General features: G+C 37.5%; 1 protein-coding gene across 1 annotated transcript in view; it reads left to right on the top strand.

Moving 5' to 3' along the window:
* The first annotated feature begins 457 nt into the window (after positions 1–457).
* The window catches only part of LOC121408348 (cytosolic arginine sensor for mTORC1 subunit 2-like), a 37,991-nt gene continuing 26,295 nt past the window's right edge, over positions 458–12,153 (top strand). The window contains exon 1 of the mRNA XM_041599786.1: positions 458–562. The gene's annotated coding sequence lies outside the window, so the exon portion shown is untranslated. The remainder of the gene's footprint in view (positions 563–12,153) is intronic.

The following is a 12,153-nucleotide window of genomic DNA, read 5'->3' as shown; positions in this document are numbered from 1 at the left end:
CCTCTTAGTTTTCCTCTTCTTCCTCTTAGTCCTTTTCTCCCCCCCCCCCTCTTTTCTATATCCTCCTTCTTTTGGCGCAGCCAATAGCGGGACCGTTTCGAGCATTCATTATTTTGTTTGATTTACATGAAATGCCCACGTCTCGTTTTATGGTCTGAATAAAAAAAAGGAATTCTGCTAATTTGAAGCATTCTCTTCGTGTATTCCATAAAGTTATCAGCTAGCGCTGCACGCTCGCATTTAATAGTGAGATACATACATGAATATTATGCCAGATAATTGGCTCCCATTATTATTAAAAAGATATCAACTTAAGCATCCTATTCATAATTGTAAACATTTTCAGGTCTTGATATAATTTCGCGCTCTCATACGCCTTTTAGTTTATTATACCGGTATGCATTTTTTTTATGATCAAAGTTTCATTCAGTGCCTGTGCATGCAGACTAAAAAACACCCTGGGAGCCACGGGAGGTCAATTCGGGTCAGCTCGATCAGCTGTTATGCATGCCTGGAAAATTCCGAGCCCGAGGAAAGTAAAGTTTCCAACTTGACAACAAACGTAAGCTAATTTACTCCAATTGTAATGTCTGCTTAGTTTGAATGTAATTTGCATTTTGGGGATTATATCTTTAAGTATTTTAATACATCTGTAACTTTGGGTATATTTTGTCAGTTTTATTTTCGGTTCGGCGTACAGAGTAACGTTAGCTGTTGTGACTGTGTGTGGACACGGTAGGGCATGTTTGGTCATGGCGCCTGTATGCCGACGCGAAGGGCGCGGCGTCGTTGGCTGTAGCTCCGCACTGCGTCTGGTCGGTCGGGCGAAGTAAGAAAATATGTCAAACTGTAATATTTTACAAGCAAGCACACGCGATCACCAAAACACACACCATACTAGACCAAAAGCTTTGGTCTCTGTTAGTGTTATGTTGGTTGTTCTGCTGAACTTCGTTGGCTCCACTCACCCACTCATTCAATTAACAAGGTTATGATATAGGCCTAACCACTCATTCAGTGAACAAGGTTATAATATAACCTTGTTCTCAGTTATATCTCCATGTGTGACAAAATAAGGGTGGCAATGTTTGGGTTATTTTCTCTTTTTCTTTGGGGCAAATGCTTGATTTTTTACACTGACAGCTTCCATTAGACCTGTTAATTCATACTGCTTGGCTCTTATTTAAATTTGATTCTTTATATCATTTATTCTTAATTAAAAATAGAGATAAAAAAATGAAAATTTTCTTGCCATATTACTTTCCACCAATAGAGGGCGTACACAAAAATATGCCCAAAATTCAAGTTTTTGAGCGCTCTGGTGAATACAAAAATTATTCCCACATTACTAATGATAAATAAATTGCAACTGTATGGAAATTAGTAATTTTGGTCACAAAAGTGATATTTTAATGATTTTTTAAAGTGTGTGCTCTATACAGCATTGGCATACCATAGTCCTACCTGTAGATTCTCCACAGGCCAGATGGTAGCAGTGAACAAGTGGATATAACCTTGTTCTCACTTATATCTCCATGTGTGGCAAAATAAGGGTGGCAATGTTTGGCTTATTTTCTCTTTTTCTTTGGGGCAAATGCTTGATTTTTTTACACTGACAGTTTCCATTACACCTATTATTCATACAACTTGACTCTTTAAATTTGATTCTTTAAATCATTTTTTCTTAATTAAAAATAGAGATCAAAAAATGAAAATTTTCTTGCCATATTACTTTCCACCAATAGAGGGCGTACAAAAAATATGCCCAAAATTCAAGTTTTTGAGCACTCTGATGAATACAAAAATTATTCCCAAGTTACTAATGAAAAATAAATTGCAACTGTATGGAAATTCGTAATTTTGGTCACAAAAGTGATATTTTAATGATTTTTTAAAGTGTGTGCTCTGTACAACATTGGCGTACCATAGTCTAGACCAAAAGCTTCAGTCTCTGTATTTTGGTTGTTCCGCTGAACTGCGTTGGCTCACTCACCAATACATAGACTGAAAAGCTTGGAGGCCCGTACGTACAGACAACGTATTTTAGCAGTAACGTTAGATCGAACAGCGGGAACCCGATTTTCCGATCGTTTTTTTGTACATAAAATGTCATATTATGAAAAAGAAATCACATCCATATTTCCGAAAAAATGTTTAAAATTCAGAAATATCGTACCTTAGACCTCAGTTACCGCTAATTCTTTTGAAATGATGATCGAAACATCGTCATCTTCGATCCTTTCGTTGGTCAAGGTAAGTTGCCATCTTGGATGACGTCATCATCATTACAGACGTATTTACCAGTCGCTACCTATCGCGATTTGTGCCGCTGCTTTGCGCTGCGCTTGGACATATTGATGTGCGTGCATTCGGAACTTGTCGCTCGCATTGATTGGCCAAGATATCGAAAATTTAATCGGAAAGCCTTGATAAAAGCACAACTCGTTGACGGCTGCCATATTTTCCTCTCCGGCAGAAAGTAAAAAAATAAGGAATAACCCGGGGAATAACTCATCGGTAACGTATATTTTCAAAATATTATAAAATGTATATGATATCAATAGAAAGATTAGAGTCTAACGAAAATAGTGGACCTTCGTCCAAGATAATATAATGTCATTTAGAATCTAAAAGAAGTGACAAATCTGGACAAAACCCGTCCGCCGAATTGTCGGACCAGATTACACATGAAGGCTCGTACTGACACATTGCCGTCGGTAAATGGGGATTGTAGTAAAATGTCAGAAATTGTTGAATAAATCCCCAGAAACGACGGTTATTCCTGTCTAACCATAGTCCTACCTGAGATTACCCACTTGCAGGGTGGTAGCAGTGAACAAGTGATGTTTATGTACTTGTACTTAAGTTTAATTGGATAAGATGGGGGAGTGAAGTTGCGCGACAGCCGAAGTAAGTCATCGTTTTTCCCATTTTAAGTATATTTTTCCCCGTTTTGGTGCATTTCAGGCCAAAACGGAATAATAATTTCTATTTTGGTTTGTTCTTTTTCAGTATCTTTATGAAATAAAGACAAAAATCAATGTGCCCCGTTGGGGGATTTTGCATTATTCACCCCCTAATTGTGGCTGCACGATAGCGAGCGGTCTGTTTACGAGGAGTTATTTAAAAATAAAAAATGTTGAAAAACTCAAAACAGACAGCTGCCAACTGTCTAACACCATACGCAGAGCTACCAAGTCCCACGCATTATGCGTGAGACTCACGCATTTTGGTCTCTTGTTCATCCCCTCAAATCTCTGTCTCACGCAACTATCACAACCTGTTCCCATATAAATTGTACACAATGTCTATGATCTCACTCAGATTCACAGAAAGTCTCACGCATAGCTGGTCTTTGAACTTGGCATCTCTGCATACGTATTGTTACATACACAGGCATTATCATTAACCACCAGAATTAAAGTTGATATTAATTATAAGAAGGAAATGAATAAATATTGGAAGGCAAGATCCCAAACTCCAAAGTCAAATTCGCTTGACGAAATTATAAATAGGTCAAGGATTTTCCCTCGGCCTCGTTGTATCGAGATCTCAAAATTCCATGGCGATCGACTAGTGTGCGCTCGGCTGAAAAAGTGTCATATAAAAGTGTGACCTTAATTTGTGCATGATCGTTTTGCAAAGCTTTAGAAAAGAAATCAAGCAGACGAAGGTAAGATAATTATATCAGATGGAGGTTAAAATGCCATAAATTTGGTTGGTTTCACATTTACTTACTTATTTAAGAGACCTCTGCTTGCAAACTGGCAATTTCTTGATGCTTTTCGAGAAGTTTGCATATTCTCGGAGCGGACGCAAACAGTAACAAAATTCGCTGATGTTTTGCCAATATTTTCACAATTTGAGACCTTACCTTCAAGAAAATAACCATACTGAGTAATTTTGGTCACTTTTTCTGTTGGTGATGTCAGTTTTTCAAGATATTAATTAGATAAAGGGATATTCGACTGTGTGTTAAATTAGGTAATGCGCGAATTAAGGTTACACCACCATAATTATAAGAAAGAAATAAATATCCATAAAGTCTAGGCCTAAGCAAAGCCTATATAACCTGTTCATCGACACATCAATATTTAATTCACCAAAATCTTCTGGCTTCTTAATATCCTCAATTAGCATGCAAACTCCACATCGTAAATAGACCTATTCGTATGACGTCACATCAGATTATTATACAAATAGGCCTAATGCACGTACATGTAAGCGTGAGCATGCAGGGCCAAATGATGAACGATGTGCAAGAAGATATAGATCCGCAGGACCGAGTGCGGTATATTTATTTGGCTAGTCGAGCACAGAGTTCATTATTTAGGTACTCTATGCACAAGAATGCATGAATTGTTTGTTTTATACACCCCCCCTCACCCATGTTACTGAGTTGCCCCGAATGCTATATTGATCTAAATTCTAGATAATTCCCGAACTCGCACTATCTTGCACTCTGACGTCAGAGTGCATTTGGTATGACGTCAGAGTTCAGTATAGTGCACTTTGGATGCAATAATGCAATGCGCTGAATATCATGTGATCCGATTTGGACCAATCAGATTACAGAACATTCTTGTAAGTTGTAAAATATTGATGTCCCAGGCTGTGCACAGAAAATCATGCAAGCCAATAGCTATGGAGAAACTTTGTAACATGTAGGTTGAAAGTTATATCACCTGAAACCCAGCAAATGATTGTTCATATATCAGCCCACGTAGAGGGCAGCAACATACGGCAGTGTTGCTATTAGTAAGGTCCACTTGATATGTGCATACAATTTAAGTGTGCAAACAATTTGGTAGTCATGCCAATGAAACCATGAAATGATACAATACATTGGGGAGTAAAAGCAAAATAGAGGCTGTAAACTAAATATATTATGACAATACTAGATTCAAATAATAGAAACAAAAAAGATACAAACAATGGAATAGTACTGTACCACATTTTGAAAATAAAACATCTCTAAATTATTGTCTTGTTTGTAAGTCTTCAGTAAAACCAGTTTGCTAATTTCACCTGGATTTAGCCAAGCTCATTTTGTGACCACTGAAATCCTCTTAAGAGCACTTTTTAGTAGATTGTAAAATGTAAAGTTGATTTACATGAATTTTCATTTCCTCTTTTTAATATTTTTGCTTGAAAAGTTTTTACATCAAATATCATGCTTTAATAAAAATATGAAATATTTTTCCCTGTATTTTTTCTATAATATTAAATGATGGTTATATCATAACCTTGTTCAAGTGGGTGGTGACTTCATATATCATATGATAACAAGGATACATGAGGTTGATACATCTTCATCTAAATTTCGCTGCACCACATGAATGCGCCTAGACAATCTAGCACAACCTCTTGAGTATACAAGTGCCATGGCTGGCATAACCGCGCTTGCGCCCCGACCTGGTCGGTACGGTTGGCTGCATCCATATTCTAACACTAATTTTTGGAAAATTATGGAATGAAAGAAGTAGATATATGTGACATAGTTCTTCACTCCTTGATAGTTCTGGAGTCAAGACCCGTCATAAAATACAGTACGAGCACCGAACGAGATGACAGGGGGAGTCTTGGCGCGGCCAGACCAGAACATCACAGTCTTGGCTCTGGTGTTAGCTTGTGTAGATTTGGTAGGGGCAGCAAACTTGAGCAGAACAGGAGCACAAATACCATCAGTCTATGTATTTTACTATGCAAACAACAAGAATCGTGATAACCTTTTGTCTTACTTTTTTTTATACAAAAATACTTAAATATTAAGATATTATTTAGCATATTTTCTTGGAAGGTTATCCATATTACGCTTTTCCATAAAAATAATAAAATTGAACAAATAAAAAAATCAACTATGCTATCTTTAAAAAAAATGTGCTCTGGGAGAAAATGGTCTTAAAATCTGAACGAAGTGGATCTTTCTAATAGCTACACTGTCGTGTGTTGCTGCCCTCTATATTTGTTGGTTCATATGTTCACACTGTGACTAACATTTTGCTGACTTAGATTTGTGAAAAATAAGTGCTAACGATGGGTTATATAATGTTTTGCCAAGTATATTTTCTTTCTTTCTTGCTGACTGGCGAGATTGCCAGTGTTTTTTGTAGATGCGGTCGTTATTTTTTTCGTGGAAGCACACGTGGCTATGTGATGGCAATGTTTCCATTTACTGACACCCCCTTTAACCATTCACTTTTGTACACATAGTGAATATTCATTAGTGTAGGGACAGTGATTTTCCGCGATCGCGGAAAACGGACGGAATTCACGGAAAAGACCTTTTGAAACGGAAAGTGGCTTTTCAAACGGAAAATCACGGAAAACGTATTTTCCCTCAAAATACACAGAATAGCAACAGAAATTACTCCAAAATAACAAAAAAAATGAGAATATTAAATGGCCACAAAACCCCAGAAAACACGATCTCACTTCGCTACAATCATGACAATTCACACATCGTGATTGCTCTCGACATCAGCACACGTACACTCGATAGTACCCCGCGATCGTACCCGGCCGGCCGGGTTGCATTTGAGCTTCACATCGCTTCAGATCGCTCAACTGCACGGTTGTGTGTTGCTGCCCTCTACGTTTGAAGATGTAACAGCACGATATCGTGGTCTTAAAATCCAAGATGGCGGATTGGCGAAAGTCGTTGACTGATGATAACGATGTCCAAAAAACCCCAAAATTATCGATGAAATTTAATTTCACCGTAAAATAATGCTAATTATGTGAAAGGTGAGGATGTATGCATGCTAAATCAGTTTGAAAAATCATTAAATACACCAGCATAGATCCGATTAGAACGGATTCTATTGTGTTGTTGGTACAGTAGCAGATACAAATTTTGGCCAGTGCGAGTGTATGCGCTTTGATTTTGCTATTCAAGGTGTAAACGGAATTGTCACTTTTCCGTGTGTACAACGTCTATGGGGAAACGGAATTTCCGTTTTCTGACGTGCTGAAACGGAATTTGAGATTTTCTGAAACGGAAAAGGCCATTTTTTGAAACGGAAAATCACTGTCCCTATTAGTGTCTCATATTTTTCTTCAAAAAGAGGCATGGCATGTTTGCCTTTTATTGCTATTGAATTAGCCATTAATGCTTCTACGTGCGAGGGCAATATTGTGCCAGGGTCTTGCCCTAGCGATCTGCTAACCCTGTCGGGCTGGGATATTCCAAGGCTGGCCACCCGGCCGCCTGGCTGGCTATGGGTAACGGGCACCAGAACTCCAGGAAGGGGGGCACTCACATATATTGGTGGTACGGGGACGTGGTGCTTTGATTTTAGACCTAATTTTCAGTTCTCTAGATACTCTGACTGACAAAAATTTCATTTAGAAACCGCCCAGCTTGCAAGATCCCTGTTACATGTTCAAAACATCTCAGTTATGCAGTCCGTTTTTTATTTTATAACAAGATTTTGTCAGGATGAACTTCCCCTTTAATGAAAGAAACATTAAAAAGAAGTAAATTGTATAGAACATAACAGGAATACTGATGAAAAAAAAATTATAACATTTTGATAAAGTAGAGAGTAAATAAGTATAAGAAAAATATAAATCAAGAAGAGTAATCAAGATTTGTGCTGTCTTATTCTTTAATAACATAGTGTGAATGTATGTACATGTATGCCCATATGGGGATATGGAGGTCAATGAACATTGGTACAACCATCTTTTAAATAAAAAAGTAGAAAGTGATATTAACAATAACTTTAGGAGTTAGAGTGTCATTGTCATGTTAGGGAAGGTAACGCCCTGTCATTGTCAGCCACTGATCACTTTGACAGCTCATCATTCTGTCACCCTCCTATTATTGGCAATGAAAGTGTTTGTAAATGTACACCTGCAATAATAAACCTGATCAAGTAGAACAAGGTCATTCCATTCAAGACTAGGAAGTATACAGTTTGGGTCATTCACACAACAAGAAATAGAAATGTGAAGAAAAAAAAACGCTTTTGAAAAACGTTCATTTACAGTTGAAATTGAAATTGGATACAGTGTGCAATTGTATTGTTTTGCATTATAGCCTACTGTTAATGTAATAATTCATCTGTCATGTATCTTCCAATTTTTTTTTAGAAATGTTTGCCATTATAAAATGACTTTGTTCCATTTCACCCAATACAGTATCTGATCACAGGGCCTTAAAACAACCTCATAGTAAAAACTCAAAACATTGAAAGAATGATAAAGAGGATCCACCTATGTTTTTGTTTCCTTGGTTTTGCTGTTGCTTAGTTAGCAACTTTAGAACAAACTAAAATGTAAAAGATGATTTAGATGATACTAAACTAGTGTAAATGAAGGTAATTATCATTCAAAAGACTCCACCCATCCCTTTTCTGTTAATGTAAAAGGCGTGGTTTTGAACTCTTTGTGGATAGTGGCTACCTTGATTTGTGCCCTTTTTCTCTACATATATGGCCTAATATTGAATGTTTTTAGTAGAGATTCAGCACAAGTTATGTTTTTTTTTCTTTAACCAATAAATTTTCAAGATTTCAGTCACTTTTTACAGTTATTATTAAATAATTATATTTCATCAAATTTTTGCCAAAGATTCTCTAAAGATTTTTTTTTTAAATAGACCCATGATTTAATTCAATTAAGATATAACCTGTGAAAAAAGGGGGCACTACATGTATGAAGTGTTCTAGTAATATTGTAAAACACTGAATAGAGATGTTGTGTTTTTGATGTGAAATGCTAGAAGGGTCAAATATGTAGATAAAATTCTTGAATCTCGAAATTAATCGCGAAGAGGGCTGATCGGGCTTAAATCTCGAGATTGAGCAAACCAGAGCTACCAAGTCTCACGCATTATGCTTAGGACTCAAGCATTTTGGACTCTTGTTCATCCCCTCAAATCTCTGTCTCACGCAACTATCACAGCCTATCCCCATATACATTGTACACAATGTCTGTGATCTCACTCAGATTCACAGAAAATCTCACGCATAGCTGGTCTTTGAACTTGGCATCTCTGGCAAACTCGGGCTGGTGCAACACCGCCTTATGGTTCTAGGCAATCTATATTGATCAGTGTTGAGGACTATCCTCTCCTTCACTTCTTTTGCATTAATTATCGATAGCCTGCGGGAAGGCAGTGTGATGGTTGGAAGGAGCAACCATTTATAATGCAGGCCCATGACCCATCATGCTTATTGCTTGACTATCTCGGCTTTTATAGGAGAATGAATGGATCTGATTTTAAATATATTCTGTAGGTAATGAAGAAAAGGAAAGATGCAGATGATAACAGTGGGTAAATCAGGAGTTATATGAGTAGTCTCTAGCAGGGGTGGATCCAGGATTTTCCTCCAGGTGGGGGGAGGGGGCATATTTTTGTGATGGAAATTTTTGACAATCAAAAAAGAAAAAAAGAAAAAAAAGGTTTTCACCTATTAAACTCAGAGGTGATTTCATGTATGAAAAATTTGGAAACCCAAAAGGACATTACTTTCAAAAGGGGGGCACATTTGGGTAAAAAGGTATATTGAAATTTTCATTATGGCTCTCAAAAGGGGGCATGGGCCAGCTGTGCCCCTTCCCCTGGATCTGCCAGTGGTCTCCAGGCGCAGACCTTTGGTCTTTGGATTTTGCATTTATGCAGGATTTGAAGTCGGGAGACTAGATTCACTTTGTACTGTGGCTGACACAGAGAGTTTGGCATCTAGTCCCTACCCTATTGGTTGTGTCTAAGTGTCCAATTTGAGTCTGTGCTTGCTGTGTACAATTAGGGGGGGGGTGATAGCCGGGGGGGCCACTTACATTGACGAGTGGATACCATGCGCGACCAAAAAAACACGTAAAAAGGATGTCTTTTTCACGATAGGGCACGTTACGTACGTAACGTGATAAGGGTGTCAAAAACACAAAAATAATGAAAAAAGGGTATCTATTTCACTAGGAAACTTACGCGTTTAGGGTCGAATTTGAGGGGATGATAAAATAAAATTAAAATGTGTTATAAAGGATGTCCTTTTTGCCCCAACACTTCGTGTTTAGAGTCCGATTTGCGCGAGGTGTAGAAGGTGGGGTCGTACTAAACCAAATAAGGTAAAGCCGACGACCGAAGGACCCGTAACAATAAAGCATTCCTGTACTTGTTTAGGGGCTCATTTCAGGGAATATTTGCCAGTATCGTTTTGTTTCCAATATTTGTTAAGGGTGGGGTTTTACAAGCCAATACTTGTCAAGGGGTGTATTTTCAGAATATGGAAATTACGTGTTTAGGGTGCTTTTCGAGACCCCATGGTCGCGCATGGTATCCACTTGTGAGTGTAAGGGGGGTGATATGAGATGATGCACATTTATCTTTAATACTAGGGGCCCGTTTCATAGAGGACTTTCAAATATTGTAACTTTGCCATCGTGGCAACTACCAGGGCTCAGCAGCCAATAAAAATTGAGGTTTCCATGGTAGTTGGCATTTATAATGACAAAATTACAACAGTTGCAAGTCCAGTTATGAAACGGGCAGCCGGGACACTGAATTATTCATGCTACATGTAAGTTTTGTTTATTCATACTGAATATAAATATTCATTATTTTTAACATTATACCATTTTCAGGCAAGAGTACTCCTTTAAACATGCTTTCTAATTGGTTTGAAACTGTATCCAGTGGATTTTAATCCAAGAATTTAGAAAACCTTCAATCTCTTCTTGTAAATGTAATGCTTTGCAAGTGATGAATGAGAACGCACATTGAAATGTGTAGTATTACACTTTCGAAAGGGTGAAAAAACTTTCCATCCATTGGGCTGCGTGAAGTTTGATGATCTGTATCTCAGAGGTGACAAGTAAAGGTTGAGGTATCATCACACACTGAGATCTTATAATAACATCTCACACTATCAAGCCATCATGACCCAGTTCTTATCTCCACATAGTGCAAAGACATAGCAAGCTCATCACAACATGGACGTCATCACAAGTGGAAATACTGGTACATTGAATGATAATGGCAATTGATCATGAATGCCCCATCTCCATCAATCAGGGTTTTCACTTTTCAGATTATCTTGATCTGAACAATCTTGAGATGATTTGTTATGAAGACACAATTACTACTCAGTTTAGATCTAAGGACCTTTCAAGTTTTATGCTTCAATTTGCCCAGTGTAGATGATTGCTGAAGCCATGATATTTTAAAGTTCTTTGTCCGTTCATTTATCAATCCTGTTTTTGTTCTTGTGATCACTAAAGAATATAACTAAAAAGGAGATTGTGTAATCAATACTGGCAGCATGTACATGTAGGACAATGACAGAGTTTTGGGGTGGGGCAAGACAGTTAAATTAAAAAGCCAAAGGCGATGTCTTCCTTGACATCACCTCAAAGTCATGCATCATACATGTACACTGTCTGGAATGTCTTTTTAACACTCTCTGCTTGAATATCACCATGTTGATGATAGATGATGATGATGATAGTATGTCATACTCATAGTATGTTGACACCTATATGTAGACAGCCAGTTTATTCATTGACCAGACCAAGTGTTGAGTAATAGTCTGACAGTTAAATGTCACCTGAAGTGTAAACATATTCATTTGATGAAATTATTGAAATTCAAGCGGAACTTTATTTCTTGACCATTTTCTGTGATTGATTTATCAAATTAAACTCTTTTTTTAAGACATGTGATTTTCTGCTTGAAATTCAGATACACTCCCTCCCCCTCCCCGAGCGACCTTTTTTGGTATCTGTTATTCAAATTGTTACTCACTCATGCATGAATGAAGAAGCTTTTGAATTATACCAGGTGGAAGATCAGATTCTAGCTTTACCATGATCTGTAATTTGTCTTATTTCATTTGTGATTAAGTTTGACAAAGTCATCAGTAATTCTTGATTTCATTTTTTTTCTCATGCAGAGACCCACTGAATACAAAAGCCAAAAGTTTATGAAGTTTCATTCTTTTTTTTTCAACCTTCTGGATATCTAAATGTCAAACATGTAGGCTTAAACACAGAAACTTATGAGCCAATCATGGTGTTTTATATCATGCACTGCCAAACTCACATCCATGCTAATCACCCATTGTGTGAATGGAGCTAGTCAATGTCATGTATACTCCAAGGTAGAATAGGGAGATCACCCTGTTTGACCTTAGTGGAATATCATGC

This window comes from Lytechinus variegatus, chromosome 2 (assembly GCF_018143015.1).
Source record: "Lytechinus variegatus isolate NC3 chromosome 2, Lvar_3.0, whole genome shotgun sequence".
Taxonomy (NCBI): domain Eukaryota; kingdom Metazoa; phylum Echinodermata; class Echinoidea; order Temnopleuroida; family Toxopneustidae; genus Lytechinus; species Lytechinus variegatus.
This window is presented reverse-complemented; position numbering and strand designations above follow the sequence as displayed.